The sequence below is a fragment of the Lycorma delicatula genome, chromosome 1 (genome assembly GCF_047948215.1).
Source record: "Lycorma delicatula isolate Av1 chromosome 1, ASM4794821v1, whole genome shotgun sequence".
Classification (NCBI taxonomy): domain Eukaryota; kingdom Metazoa; phylum Arthropoda; class Insecta; order Hemiptera; family Fulgoridae; genus Lycorma; species Lycorma delicatula.
In genome coordinates this window covers 259787645-259804642 of record NC_134455.1, presented here as the reverse complement: position 1 = coordinate 259804642, position 16998 = coordinate 259787645, and positions in this window count along the sequence as shown.

The window sequence follows — 16998 nt, the reverse complement described above, 5'->3', positions numbered from 1 at the left end:
GGGGGAGCTTACCTGTGACCATTTAGAGGTGGTTGGGAATCACCACCCACTTTTCTTTTGTATTCAATAAAGAGCAGCAACTTATTTCCTTCCACATGCCTGATAAATGATGAATACATAATAAGTTTAAAGATTTAAAGAATCTATTTATAAAGCTTTTATTTAGAATTCACTAAAATGTGAAACATTTTTAAGGCATCAAATTAACTTTTATATCAATGAGCCACTAGACGCGGCTCTTTACAAACTGTGTAGAAATATCAAGGGTTTTGATATTTTTTGTGAAATTCAAAATATTGAAATATTTGTTTCGATGGAATCCTTTTCTTGTAGAACGAATGATTTCATTAATACAATGATTCCATAATGGCTTGGAATTACACACTTTTGGGAGGATCCACCTAATGAGAAGAGTATCGATGGATGTATTGTTTTTTAAATTAAATTTTCTTAAAAAATAATCTACTTGTTATTTAATGGAGTGTGATTTATTTCAGTTTTGAATTTGTAACCGCACACTTGAAAGGTGATTTATTGTAGTACCCCAACTCAATATACTAGTACACTCTTTATCTATTGTTCATCTTTATAATCGTTAATTTTGACATTTTTGCTATTAAGTTAATGAATAGCAATTTCAAATCTTTTTTTTTTTGATTCTCAAAGAATTCTCTAATCATGTTTTTTCATTTAACTAGTTAATACTGACTGACTAATAAGGCCACTTGTAACGACAAGCTTCCTTACGCTTTTTACCCACAAAAAGAAATTTAATAATATTTGATTTATTAATTAAGAGACAAAAACAGTTTTTTAACCCTTCAGAATAGTTTTACTTTTTGTTCATTTTAAACGAATGCCTTTTTTTAACTGAAATACAATTTTTTATTTCAAAAATTTGCATTTATGCAAGCATTCGCTGCAAACCTTGTTTCTAGTTAGTTCAGACAGTGAAATTGTACTATTTTTCCGCAGTCCTTCAATTACCTTATTGAATAAATAAATGGTTACAGATGTCAATAAAACATATAAGTTCCATAAAACTGTCTTGTTTAATCATAACAAACCTGTAATTTAATGACATCATTTTTTGTATTTTAGTACATTTCACCACCACTAATTGTTGTAAACAAATGACTGATTATCACATCCTCATCGGGAATGGTCTTAGTTACTTTGTAAAATTTCAAGTCACTGAGTAACGAGAAGATAGCAAAAAATGATCTCAAGATAGTTTTACTGAAAGGTCAGGAAATAAGAGTTAAATGGAAGCGTGAAAATAATTACGTTTGATATTTTTAATTCTCCTAACTTTATTTTTTAAAATCACTTCGTTTACAATTCATAAAAATAAACTTTAAAATCTATATGAGATTTCATAAGGGATTTAAAATAACACCTTAGCATTTTTTCTGACTTCAATTAAGAGAAAAAAATTTGCCATTACGACTTAAATTTAAAGATTTATACTCCATTACATGTCAACAATCTGTTTTTAGTAATACTGACCATACCACCTAAAAAAGCTGTTATTCAACCAGAAGGGTTACCGGACCAGAATAAGAACTTAGAGGAAAACATAAAGGCGCGACAATGAAAATTATTACGTTTCAACAATTAAAGAGACTGGTCGGGTACTGGTTCTGCAGACCAGGAGATATAAATACTGTAACGGATCATCGGAGAGAATCAGCAGTTCGTCGAGGCCGTGTTAGGCGCATTCGTGATAACGGCGATGTCAGTAATCGTGTGGTAACTGCGAGTGAAGAGTGCGACACGAATATGCTAGTGTGTATAGTGGGTGAATAAAAGAAGATGTTCAGTGAATTATTGGTAAACAGTAGTGAAAGTGACAGTATTATATTCATTCATAAAGTGTAGGAAGGTTACTTCTACAAACAGTAAAAATAATAATACTTACAAAATGTAAATTGTATTAACTTTTTTTTTCTAGTGTTATCTTGCTCTTGATGCAGTATTAATTTCTAGCGACCAATATAACGTTTTTAGTAAATTAAACTGTATTAAGGTTTTGTTAATTTAACTGTCATCAAAAAATTTTGTCTTTTTATATGAATTACTCTTTTGTATTTTACACATACGTTTTGCCATTATTTATTTTTTTGAGTTTTAGGGGCAGCGGCTGATGAGTTCATTAAAAATTTGCATCTTATTAATAGACTTATCAAAGGTTTGGTAAACCCCAAGGAACACTTAAAACCATTTTGCATTTGTGTTTTTTAAAACCCACTTCAAAATACGTTAAAAATACTTAAAACACCTAACAGTTTCTATCGAATGATCAAAAAAATATCAAAATCAATTCACATAATATATATCAAGCGCAAATGAATTTATAAACACATATGAAATAACTTTTCCTTACATTTTATCGCCCGGGTTTACTCTTTGACCATCCTTTCTTCTCTTTTTTTCATCTTCCTGAAGGCCTTGATGTCAAACTCCAGGGTGTCTGAGGGCTCGGAGATGGACTCTGCTGATCCTCCGCAGTAAATCACGGAGGTTCTCCTGCTGCCTGCATTAGATGATACCGACTTCGACTGAAATTACAGAAATTACATCTTCGGAAAGATGTAATATCTTTTGTGCTAGATGATTCCATCATTTAGAAAAATAAAATGTCAATTGACGTCAGTTAGTCTGTTGTTCTGCGCAGCATAACAACAGACATATGTTTTCCGAATACATGTATCAGTCACAGCGCGCCATTTTTTGTTATTTTGTCACTCTCGTCTTCCTTCCCATTACCTTAACACTTATTGTTTGATATTTTTTATGTATTTCGTAGTAATTTCGGACATCGGTCAGTTGCATCCGCCTAAAATGAACCCGGTCAATTGCATTCCTCATGGGAAATTTTACGTGGTTAACTTCATTTCTCGTAGGAAATTGTACGTTGTTATTCCGAAGAATTAATCATTGTAATAAATATAGATACGAGTGTATATTTTTCCATTCGTTTGTGGTTTTAATATTCCAGTGAAAAACAAAATCGACATTTTACATTTATTAGAGATCAGATGTAGATATCATTTGAAAGGAACTACAGTATATGTTTTGTCTTGCCTCTTGGAATAATTTCGTCAATTCGCTATGTTACATTTTTTATTTTACTTTTTTGATGCAGTTTATCTAGTCACAATACGTTTGTCACTTTTCTGTGCAACCTTTATTTTTATTTATTTTTCGTTTATTTCTACCGTATGCACTTTATTTTTCTTCTGCTGTTTATCTAGCTATTTACAATAATTCTGCCAGTCTTCTATATTACTTTATTCTATTGGTAAAAATTTCATGCAGATAGCCTCTACATACTGTATTCGAGAACAGGTTTTCCCGGTGGATTTATTCATTTGTTTCCGAAGACACATTTCCTTTTCTTTTATCCGCTTATATTTCCTTGCATTTTCTTTGTTTATTAAGTTGATATATGTATCAGCCTGGAAATTTTTAAAAACATCAACAACAATGTATATGTTGGAATGAGAAGTGTAGAATTGCGCATTTAATCGAGCCTGAAACAATTCGCAGTTGTTAGTCGTACGATTCGTTGAAATCTGCCTATATTCTTGGAGGAAACGTAGCATCAAGAGAAATGTAATTCCCGAATACGTAATCTATGAATATTCTTATGTTTTCTATTTCGTCTGGTTGTAATGCCACTAGGTCGTTTGTGAAACGGTCACCTATGTCGTCGGGACTTAGGAAAGATAAGCCCAAAAGTAATTTCAAAAAACGGCTGGTTTCAGTGTTCGATTTGTATTTAGAAGACAACCCAAGAACTTCAATTCTTTTCACCAGTTTTTCCCTCAGATAAAAACGACAACTATTGATCTTAATTGAAGGTCAAACAACTTTTTCAATACCATGTACTGCATATTTAAAGCCCATAAACATTTCCTCAGGATCAAGGGACAAATTATGCGATTCGGACTTGGCGACAATTGACTTGAACATTTCGGTACAAGTGGAAAAGTCTTTGTCCGGCAGTAGAAAAAACCTAGTGGCACATACATGAGCCAGAAATCCTTTTACATGTCCATGTATTGTGGATATCTGTGTGATTACGTTTTATCAAATTTTAAATGTACTATCAACATAAATTTCTGGCATTTCACACGAATTTTTTAATTTGTCATTGATGAGAAACAAGCAAATCCTTTTGCTGGGTTGTTCATCATAAGGAAGTCTTCACAAGTATTGGTAACAATTTCCATTTCTTGCAGAGTGCAATGAGTTGCACAATGACCTTTTGGAAGACTTGGATGAATCGATTCTCTGAACCACCTAATTACTCACTTGATTAACTCGTCTCCAATTGATAATGTTTCTACGTCTCCATTATTTGTCAGATTTCACAGAATTTGCTGTTTTTTATCTGTTAATTATATTTTCTTCCAAAGGGCATGAGTGTGTTCTTGAAAACTTTGTGTAATTTTATTTTGAAAATCAATTTTTAAGAAACACAAGTTTTTTTAGTGTATACCCATCACTAAATTCCGTCTATCAGATGTTTGTAAAATTTGGATTTGCAGCCACCAACTACGAAGACTGATTTACCCCTCTCACTTTTCATAACTTCCATGATCGATGCATTACACTTGCTACACACTACACACGATTTACCAACTCTTATTAACGATAAGTAAATGAAGAATAAATCCCGAAAAATGTATAAATAAAAAAAGAAGCAGGTATTGGGGGGGCATGTTGTTGAACCGTTCTTATAGTTACCAGTAATGGGGACGCAATTGACGGGTTTGAAAAAGGGAGCAAGTAATGGCAGACGGAATTGACCGAGCCCAGTAATTTCTTCTTTGTGGTTATTACTCTAATCATTCCTTAATATTCTTCGGATGAGATGTTTTGCTACTTGGCATATTTTGTACGGTAAAATCGTTATCTGAAAACCAACTTTCTAAACGGTTAGATTTTCTATACCTATTTCTTCAGAAGAAATAATGCCTTTTCTACATTTTTTTAGGGTTGTATTTTAATTTCATAACAAGTAACATCTATTCAATAAATGGCACTTTATACGGTTTTTTTTTTCAAAATTTGTTAAAAATTGCTGAGGGTGACTTTTTTCTCTCGCCGTTGCAGAGTACATTTCATCAGCTGGATATGATTTGATCCATCCAGGCACTACTTCAACTGGAAAAAAGCAGGCAATCCTTGAAAAATAATGTTTATGAAAGCCGTGGCTCTTTTACATTTTCCTATCATAATAAGTCACAAGTAGTGATTTCCGGGTGCCTTTGAGCCAGGTAAAACTGTAATTCGTTCTTTATTTATTTTTAAAACTCAGCATCCTAGTTTATTTTGTATGATCTAAGTTGTTGGTTGGATTCATTCTGAAATTTATGAAAAGAGAATATCTTTCTTCGGCCATTTTTTTAAATCTTGTCCCAAGAAAAATCACTTTTACTCCCAGAAGAAAGTTTTTCGTAACTATCTATCGCCGTGTTTGTTTTTTTTTTTTACTTCCTAATCAGTGTTGGCAAGTAAACCTTAAACTTCATGGGTATCGTTTTGAACTTACATTACGTTTTCGTGAAATATTGAGAACCTGGCCAACCATTTTTACCAACGGAGGAAAACAATACAAAATAATTTACTTATTTCTTTTCTTTCCTCTACGTACTATCTGGAAATACCTTTTAAAAATTGGTTACTCGAACTCCACTATTGTATATTTTTTCGATTGCATCTCTAGTTCCAAACAGTAACGAGATTTATTGCGAGGACTTGGATAGTAGTAGGTTTAAGTGTTTTGCCTTTATGCGTCTGAGTGCTTCTAATTTTGAGCTTCTTAATGGCAACGAAACGTGTTTTTTCTTTTAACTCATTTTGCATTAATTTTAAACGTTGATAAACAGATTGTTGAATCTAAATTCTCTAATACAATATGGAAATTACACTATAAAACGTCCGGAAAGGAAAAAAATATAAAATTGAACTTTTTTTGTAAAATGGGTTCGTACAGTACAATATTGATAAGGTAAAGAAGAATCGAGTTCATTACATTTATCACTGACCAGACGCCATAATAACAAGATTTCTTGGAATTCCACGGGTAGTTGTTTAACAAAACGTTTTGATTAACTCAATCCCTTTAAGGAACGAACAGATACTGAGATAAACTTTATTTTACAGTAGAAACTTTGATCATATCCTTGCAATAGAATTAAACTTATTAATATAGCGAAAAACCTGGAAATAAAAATTAAATTTGACAATAAGCCTACGAAAAATATTTTTACGATATTTAAAAAGATAACACTGCCCAACAATGAAAATGTTTTAGGCTCAAAAATAGCTTATTCTTATGTACTTCCATCTGTTGAATTAAAAAATTATGATAAAAATGATCGATGTGCTCTTGCTTTGAAGATACAATGATCGTCATTTTTTACCCGATCTACATTTTTAATTTGAGGATAATTTTTTTTTTGGATTTGTCATACCTATTAAACTGAGAAAAAGCAACGTTCTCCAGCTGTTTGTAGGTTATAAAGGTTTACTGTTGCTGTGACTGTAAGTTTCATATTGATCGTGTTAGAATTAGTGCAGAATTTCTGGTTTTTGAGTACTTTTGAAGTGAAAAATTTGTTAAATCAAGCTGCCACGAAAATATGTAAATTCAGTGAATAATGTTTGTTACATTTGTGGTGAAATAACATTTTCGTCATAGAAACGCAATCTGACGCCTCTTGTGAAGTCTGCCTATCAGTATTATTTTGGTATGAAGGTAGGGGACCAGGATAAGTCATGGCCTCCACATATATGTTGCAACTCTTGTTAAGTTATACTACGAGAATGGCTGAAAAATAAAAAAACGATCTATTGCTTTTGCTGTGCCTATGGTTTGGCGGGAGCCTACAAACTATACAGATAACTGCTATTTTTGCTTGACTCCACCTACAAACGCAGGATTATCAATAAAGAAAATAGGAACAGTTCCATACTCTAATCTTCCATCTTCTATTCGACCTATTCTACATTCAGATAGTTTACCAGTTCCAATTTCATCCCAAAATTATGAAGAACATCCCAAAATTAAAATGAAGACAGTGCGGAAGAAGAAGTACCTAACAAGACTTCCATATTCCATGATTCTGTTTTTGATGAGAAAGATGAAAACCGCACAGACTCAGTCAAGCGGAATTGAATGGTCATTCGTGACCTTGATTTGTCGAAGGAGAAGGCAGAAGCCTGGAATCTTTTTCAACGTTACGTCAAGTTCTCACATACAGACATCGTCATAGGGATCTGCTTTTTTTTTTTTTGAAAAGAAAAACAATCATGTTGTTTGCTGCTACGTTAATGGCATGATGTCATGCTTGAATTTGAATCCTGATCCACCTGATTGGAGGCTACTCATCGACTCCTCCAAGCTTAGTTTGAAAGCTGTATTACTTCACACAACGGCAACCGTCTTCCTTCTACTCCCGTTGGTCATGTAGTTCACATGAAGGAGACTTATATAAACATAGCAATCCTTCTAGAGTCAATAAAATATGCAGAACACAAGTGGAAAATCTGTGGCGATCTAAAAGTCATCGCTGTACTCTTAGGAATGCAACTGCTGTACACTAAATACTGCTGCTTTTTATGCACATGGGATAGTAGGGATAGGAAATTACATTCTATTCACGCAGACTGACTTGCAAAAAATCTTAACTTTAGCGAGAAAATGTCGTTGCCAAGCCTCTCGTGGATCTAAAAGATGTTCTTCTTCCACCCCTTCATATAAAGCTGGGTTTGATGAAATATGTTGTCAAAAGTATGGATCAAGGACAGGCCTTTAAATACTTAAGAGACAAATTTCCTACATTAAGTGATGAAAAATTTTAGGAAGCTATTTTTGTTGGGCCACAAATTCGACAACTTGTAAAGGATTCTGCGTTTAACCGAATTATGGAGGGGAAAGAAAAGGAAGCCTTAAAGGGAGTTATTCATGGATTTTTAGGCAACAAAAGAGCTGAAAACTACAGTCATTTGGTGACAGTACTTCTGCAAAAATACCATCAACTCGGATGCAACATGACCCTTAAAATCCATTTTCTCCACTCACACCTGAACGTTTTCCGTCCTATTTGTGGAGTTGTCAGTGATGAACAAGGAGAAAGATTTCATCAGGATATTTCTGTAATGGAAAAAAGATATCAGGGCCGTTGGGATGAAGCAATACTTATGGATTACTGCCAGTCTGTGTGTAGGGATGCTCCGGAACTCACTTGCAAGAGGAAAGCCTAAAGACAACGATCTCCTGAAGCCACCACATGATTCTCTTCAGAACCAACCAACTGGCAGGTATTTTTCCATCAATTAAGAACATTTAGCATGTAACTGTCATCAAAAAATTTCAAATGGACGTTCTATGTTGGTATATGTATGTAATTAAAATGTAACGTTTTCTTTTAATCCATCAAAATAAAATACTTCCATCTATTGTATATCACAGAAACTAGAGCTAATAAAAGTTTTTCTTTGTCATATTCGTTTTTCTCATTCCAAAATTAGTAAGATTTGACTCATGAAGTAAAGAAAACATTAAAAAAGAATTGTTTTTTGGGCATTCCATAGTCATCAGTCAGCCTCGGTGAGATACCACTGATGCTAATGCCTTGAAAGACATTCCCCTCAGTAAATTCCCCCCCCCCCGTTATAGTCCTCTCCGAAAGCATCGGACACCTCTTAACATTATCACGTAGCCCTCTGGAATTGCTTTGCTCTACCATACTCGCGGAAGCACGAAGAACGCGCGCCTAACTTTGCTGCCACCTAAGATATGCCACTACAGAACCAGTTATTCGGTACAACGCCAATGCAACGATAGCAATAAATAAATTTAGGGATTGGAGTGCAAACAAACCTAAAACATAATCCCAGAGGAACTCAGGTCTGGTCCGTCCGGGAGCTTTAGTCACCCACTTCGCTCCAATTTTGAGGCCCGGTTGGATAAACTAAAAAGTTGATCGCAACTTGGTTCCTTAATTGCCCCATAATAGTGCACTGCAATTCAACCAAAAACTGCTATGTTAAAATTAGTAAACCGCATCCAGGAGAGTGAAAACACACTCCCAAGCACAACCCCTATTGATACATGATTACTTAACCGGGGCTCAGTGCCAAGCGCCTACCTATGGCCAATCAACAGCCCGGGCGGAACCCTAGCCACCCAAGATACTAACACTGAAATGAACCCGCAATCGCCAATCCAGGGTATGAGGCAAATTAAGCTAGAAAAATAATCGTTTATGAAGGATAACAGGGGTGAAAACCGCAGAAACTAAAACGCTACCAGGTCCCCTATCACTACATAAACAGTCCTCAGTCTAAGACTAAGACCAACTCAACTTAAGGGTAAGATCCATCCGTTTCCGATGCAGAAGCGTCCCTAGGAAAAGGGTCGACAGTCCATAAAAAGTGTCCACAGAATTCATCACCTAACTTTTGCCAAAGAAGCGATTTGACAATCGCATAAAACCTAAAATCAGAAGCCCTCTGCATTGAAGAACAGATGGATCACAATATATTACGAAGAAACTGAAATCACATGACCTCATAGGTCACACAACTGAAGATGGCCGCGGCAAAAACCAACCCCAAGACTTACAACATCTATTTACCTAACACTACGTACAGACATCAAGCATTTAAAGAAGGGGTCCTAATTATCCAATGAATTGAAGTACAATTCTACCGCTCGTAAGTATCAGCCACAATTCTTACTGTTGACCGAGTGTCTGCACGCTTTGCGCAACCTTTTACAGTTGACGCAGGATGGAGCCTCGTCTTTCTGCGGACAGTCGTCACGCATGTGGCCTTCTTCGCCACAATGCGCGCAGACCGACGCATACTTACAAAAAATGGCCCTGTAGCCAAAAAGACACTACTGAAGCGTCTTTACACGTCAACTTATTCCTTAGCGAGACAGGACGTTAGATTGACATAAAACCTTCCCTTAGACTCAAACTTCTTATAGAGACCAGCCTCAAGTTCAAAAACGCCGTGATACCGCTGGGCATCACGCTTTTCTTAAAGAGTAGCCTACAGTCTTTCTTAAATTCGCCCTCATCCAGTTCGGTGTTGTGCTCCCGAACAAGAGACAGAACTTCCACATCAGATAGCCGCCGATCAATGTCGTAGACAATGACCCGGATTCTACGCTTACATTTCGGGTCAACTTTGACCTCGAGCTTTTTCACTGCATGAGACTCGGCGATGATTCAGACAGTCTCCTTATCGTTGGCAACCACTACCAGACCCTAGCTGGTCTTTTTGATTTCTCTGATCTTTAAATTCTTCCTGTTGCCTCGAAGAGCAACCTGGAAGTCCTCTTTAAGTTTACTACTAATTTTAGTAGACCCCCTCAGCCTTGTTAACAAAAAGAACCTAACATGCTTTAACCTGGGTAAAAATCTACTCTTTGCCTCTGCATTGAAGCTTCGGGTTCCTTCTACGAAATTCAACAAATTGTCGATATTCTGCTGGGCTGCGGCAAGAAGCGCGGCAGAACTGCCAGATCTGGCCTGAGCTCCTCGAAATTCTTTGACCAATTGGTCGGCTCTTACTTCCCGGGTGGGTGTCCCTACATCCATCTTGGAGCCCTCACTATCTAAACCTGTGGTGGACGGAAAAATTTCCCCCCTCCTCTTCCGCCCAGGCTTAACTATCATCTTATCCTCTATCCTGACCTGAGTTACCCTAGCATCACTACCCTGAAACTTAGACATTGCTCGCTGTCTTCCTCCTACCTTATAATTTAGGCAAGCCTACAAATGCAAAGACTACCCGCAATGAGCTACGGGTAGATGGAGACCTTCTGTATTCTCCTATCGTCCTTTGTATCTCTTAGCCGCTTCTGGATCGGTTCTTGCGAACCACAGATCACTGCCCTCGTTCTGAAAAGAACGCAAGTAGGATTGGGTAGTAGTCCCTTGCTTGAATAGGGACTTACGATCAGAAGTCGTTGTCACCTCTTTGCCGCGGTGAGGCGGATACACGTCGCAGCAATCTGCGCCTTAAACCTCCGTGTCCTAGCAGCAAAGTGAGTCTACTAATGATGCTACACTGTAATCGCAGTTTGAAACCATGAAACGCTTGAAACGAGCGGAAGGTACACACACGACAGACTAGTCCAAAAATTACCGATTGCGAACTCAAATCCACAGCACCTCTGGAGGCATCAGAGGTGTTTGCTAGGCAGTATAATTTAACAGAACACATTTTTAACTTTTAAGAAATTCAGATTGGAATATTTTAAACTGGGGTTACTGAACTCGAATTATCGCGGCTATATTATACCTACAATATATAAATTAAATTAATACCAATGAACATGTGGTCAAATACTAATTCCATTCATAAAACAGTAATATATCATAAATATAACTCTATGATGAACGCAATTTGCGTTCATCATAGAGTTTTATTTGATAATTTTAGTATACCATTTCGATTTTTTCAATGAACACTGCACAGATATTCATTATAGTTATTTCGTACTGTTATTTTATTTTAAATAAATATAAAAAGCTGTGAGAAAATGTTACTGGCAATCGGAAATGTTACTGACAAACAGATTAGAAAGGAAACATAACCAGTAAAATAGTAAAATTGAATTAACTTCTAATTTGAATACAGAAGTTATTTAATTAAAATACATACAGAGGATTCACATTATTATAAATTTTAAAGCAACAGTTTTTCTTTTAAATATGTGAATTATATGGTAATCCGCATACATTAATATATATTAATACGTATTCGGAAATTTTTAATAATTCCTCAACCAACATTTCATGCAAAATATTTATTGAAATATACAGGGAATCAGTTATGAATGTCGTTAATTTTGATAATAGGGCCATTAAATAAACAAAATTAGTATATGTTAAGGGCAAATACTAAGGAAAAATTAGTTAATAATTGGCGGCTTTTCATTAATTTAGAATCTTGCGAAGGTTTATTTGCCAAATTGCAGTTTCACTGCAATTTATTTTTTACACCTAAATAGGAAATAATAGAAATTTAAAGGAAAGGAAATGATAACACGAAGTCCTTTAAATAAGTTAGAAAATATTAATGTACATATATTTATTTATATTTTATGCGGAATTTGTTTTACATTGGTAAATTATTCGTGAGCTATTGGTACGGTATTTGATACGGTTTTTTGGTGAATTACATTAAAAATAAATAAGCTAGTTTCAAGCTATGACACAAAATAAAATGCTTAATAAATATTCACAAATAATTATGATAAGTGTTCATTCAAATCAAAGGTATACTGTACCATAAATGAAAAAATGAAGTAGTTTCCCGTTTCCTTCTTCACTTATTCGATTATATAGCTACATCAACCTTTCACAAGTCTATCGAAATGCTAATCATCTTAATAGTGTTAGCTTCATTCTGTTCGCTGTAGGCTATCAGAACAGCAAACATCGTTACTGTCAGAAAAGGTAGTCAAACTAGTGCCGCTTGCTCTAACGATGTTTTATATGAGTCATAGCCATGAGAAAGGCTAGGACAGAGAGTCTAATGCAATAAATTAATGTAGCCTGTCTGTGGGGAAAACCCTGTGTGCATACCTACATGCAGGGAATAGAATTATTATAACTTAAAAGAAATAAAATACTTCATCTTGTAACAAATACTAGGCCTGTATTATTATATAATACCATATTTTATATATATGTACCGAACGAGGCAATATAAACATAAATTGAACGACAGCTACTGTGCGCCTGATTTATTTTCTATCGTAATAATTATTCAGAAATAGTTGCTTATTGCTCAGTTAAATTAAATTCTAAAACGTTTCATGTTTATTAAATTTAAAAAAATGTTGTAAATTGGTAATATACGAAAGTTATTTTCATTGGTTATTTTGTTTTACCATTACAGCAGTAATTATCATACGCAGTTAGTAGCTATACAAAGTAATAATGATTTAATGAAATGATAAACATAAATAGGGTTAAATAATTTATTAAGTGCTTTACGCAAATCCTGAATACTATTTACATGCATAAAATAAACTAAAGATACTGTATAATTTATTATCATTTTTTGTTAGTTTTTTCTCAATTTCTCACGGTGAATCACTCGATAAATAATCATTCACTTAACACCTCATCTTCATTTTCACTAACATTAGATTCTGAGGAGTCATTTCAAAATTAATAATGAGTTTATCCACCTCGATATCAACAAAATAATCCATCTTCCACATTTTTTTCTTTTTGCAGCACAAGTTAAACACAGCGATTACACAACATTACCTCAGCGATACCGTTTTCAAGAAAAAACATTTACATCCACTAATTTTTAAGTTTTGTTACTCCGAGCTACAAATCCTTTTAATTGACACCACACTAGCTTAATTGAATTCAGATTGCGTTGGTATGGAGGAAGCCGTAATACAGTACTGTATGTCCATTTGCTTCAGCCGTATCATCGATTACATATTTGTTAAATTCTTGCTCTTTTTTTTTAACTTCTTCTAAAAGTACAACCTTTAAAAATTTAGAATTAAATGGGATTTGTTTTTCTCTGTCACGATATTATATCCGCTTTGAGCCATGATGAATTCGGGATTTTTTCTAATTTTACACTATAGTTTGGTGCATTATCCATAACAATTACATTATATGGCGGAATTAATCTCATAATCGTAGCAAAACAGTTTCTAAAAAAGGTACCATTCATATTTTTGTTGCACTCAACCTTTTTATTGGATTCGAGAAAAATAATGCACCGTTAAAAAATCCATCTTCATTCCCTGCATAACCTACAACCAAACGTTTTCTTTCGTTGCTTGCCGATTTTATACCGGTTCTTAAACCAGACAGAAAAGTCTCTTTAGATGTCTTAACAAAAGTTTCACATCAAACTTTATCGACTGAACGACCTTCGTTCACCCAAGTTTCATGCAGATAAAAACTTTTTTCCGATTTTCCCAAACTCTTTAATTTATTTCAATTTTTTTCTTCTCCAAATTTTTGCCATCTCTATCAATGATAAAATATTTCTACTTTTTCCAGCATATTTGATACCATCGATAAAATAAGTTTATATAAACTAGCCCGACTAATTTTTGGTAAATCCGAAAATTAACCTGTGACAGCTGAAAGTACCTTATGTGGAAAATTCATTTTTAAAAAATAGACCTGTACTTTGGATTTGACGTATTTTTACTGGAATCGTCAAATTAGCTTAAAACGGGTTTTAACTTTTTCTTTTTTGGTGTGTATATTAACTTATATTTTTACTTCCTCACACGAAATAAAGGAAGTATTGTGATCGCGAAAAATGTCGGTTTTCAGATTTCAACGGATATATCCATTTTGACCATCCCTGAATCCATTTTGACTAATTTTGACATGACGTATTGTATGTATGTACGTATCTCGCATAATTAAAAAACGATTAGCCGTAGGATGTGAAATATTGAATTTAGGACTATTGTAACATCTAGTTTTGCACCTCCGTTTTTGATTGCAATCGACTGAATCAAAAGTGTCCAAAAAAGCTAAAAATCCAAAAACATTTGAATTTTGGACTTTTTCTTAACTGCAGTAATAAGCCTTCATTGAGAGCTTTTCAACGATATATCAAAAGTGGTACTTATTTCCATTGGATCCAGAATTACATTCAAATAAAAGTTTAATTTATGAAATATTTGGGTTTTACATTGGGAAGGCACATCGGTTCAAATCCGACCTACCATCTCCTTTTTTTTAATTTTTTTTTAAGTTTAAATGTATTGATTTATTAATAATTATAATAACCTCTGATTGTAAAAAGATTTTTACAATAAATAATAATTCAATAATAACAATAAAAAAAAATGTATGAAAAAATATCAGGGGTTATTAATGAAATAAAATTTTAAGTACTTTTCAATTAAAAAATAAAAAATATGTATATGTAATTTAATAGGTGTACAAGTAAGTAATGTGGTGTCCACATCAGATTTTTTTCTTTTCAGCTCACAATCTCTCAATACTTGTAATGGATATACCCGTAAATTCAGATTTAAGCGACCCTAATACTTTAATTTCTAAAGTAGAGGGTATTTTTCGCGAAATGTATTGAAAACAATAAGAACTATCGACTTTTCCCCGCTACCTAATATTTTACTTTATGTGTTCAACTACACAGCAAGAAGGGCTGCCTTAGTTATTAAATTTCACCACACTTAAAAACACTTATAAATGGAAACTTAATTTCTAACGCTGTAATAAAGCAAATAAGTCATACATTTCTGTATGATACTTATTTAAACCAAATTAATGACAAAAACAACCTCAAAATAACTTCTATCACGAGCAGTTAACAACGCCACGATTAAAATAACAGTGAAGTTTCACAAGACCAAGTAATCGTTTTTGAAATAAGAGTCCCAATCGTAAAGAGTAGTAACCAATTGCCTGTCATTTTGCAAGGTTTAGAATTTCCTATTCTTTTCCGTATATATATTATTTTTAATTACTACTTTTTTATTAAATATGGTGTAGTGGCGCACAACAAGGATGCGGTTGGTAGTGTGAGAGTAGAATTTCTATAGCACGTAACGAGTGAACGGTCTCAGGTAATGTATCTGTGTTATCACAAATTCTTGTAAGGTATAAAGAGAGAGTTTAAATCGTGATTGTGGCTCTCTGCGAAGGAGAACAACGGTGACTACTTGAGAAAAAAAATTACTGGGTTGATGGTGGCTGTTTGAGATCGAGGATGGTGGTTGTTCGAAGTTATTCTCGAGTAAGGGTGGAAGTGGCTGTATAACACCACCAATCTTGCCTGTGAACGATAGATAAAGGAATAAACAGGGATAGCGATAAAGTGAGCTACCGGCTGTGTGAGAGCGATGGTGTTAACTAGCGATCGGCTGTTTGGGAATGGGGCTATGGATGAGCTCAAGACTACTCATAACTGCTCACACGCCGCTGTCGTTCTTCTACAGCCTCCCTCACGTAACCACTTACCAACGCTCACGGTCTTACAGTTTCTAAGACTCATACTTTTGCAGTAGCACCCTCCATTTTATTTTCACTTATTCCACCTCACTATCGCCCGCTCATAGCTTCCCTCCTTGCTCTTCCTATCATACAGCCCGCCTCCGCGCTCCTTTTTTCCCTCAAGCGTATAAATTCTACGTCTATATACTTTTTTATAGAGATATTCTCTATAATATAGACACCAGTTTAAAAGAAATTTAATGAAAATACGTAAGAACTAAGTGATTAACGTAAGTCTCGTTTCTCTTTCAGCGAGTAACATTACTCAACTGCAAAAAAAATTACATGCGGTGTTCTTCATTGTATATATTATAATACAATTACAATATTCACTTTGTTCACATTGCAGTAGCAATTTTATGACCGACTTGTGGCCCATCATAGTTCACATACACCCTAATTTAGACCACTGTGTATATTATTATTTCAAATAATTAAATGTTATTTCTGATAATTTAAAATTAGAATCAGAAAACTAGGAAAGGCAAGAGCGCAAAATTAAGCAAACATAACGCAACAATATTAATTAAACTGGAAAATATATTTTCTATAAACATTATTTTCACTACAATCAATAAAAAAAGGATTTTCTAAATTTATTAATAAGATTTTTAAAAAAAATACCTTGTGAGGCATTTATTTTAAATAAACATGATAATTGATTTGAAAGTTATTTCTGACTTTCTTAGCATTGTCACTCTAATATTGACACGTTTCAGTGTACCCCCATTCTCAAAACTACTTTTAGAGGTTAAGCTAAAAGTAAACACTTGTGACTAAAATCTTAAGCACTTGTGCTAAAAATAGTTTGGAGGTACTCCGAAATGCGTCAGTGTTAAAAGTAGTTTTGAGAATGGAGGTATTCCGAAACGCGTCAATATTAGAATGGCAGTGCCAGAAAAGGCAGAAAAAAACATTCATATCAATAATAACAATAATCCTA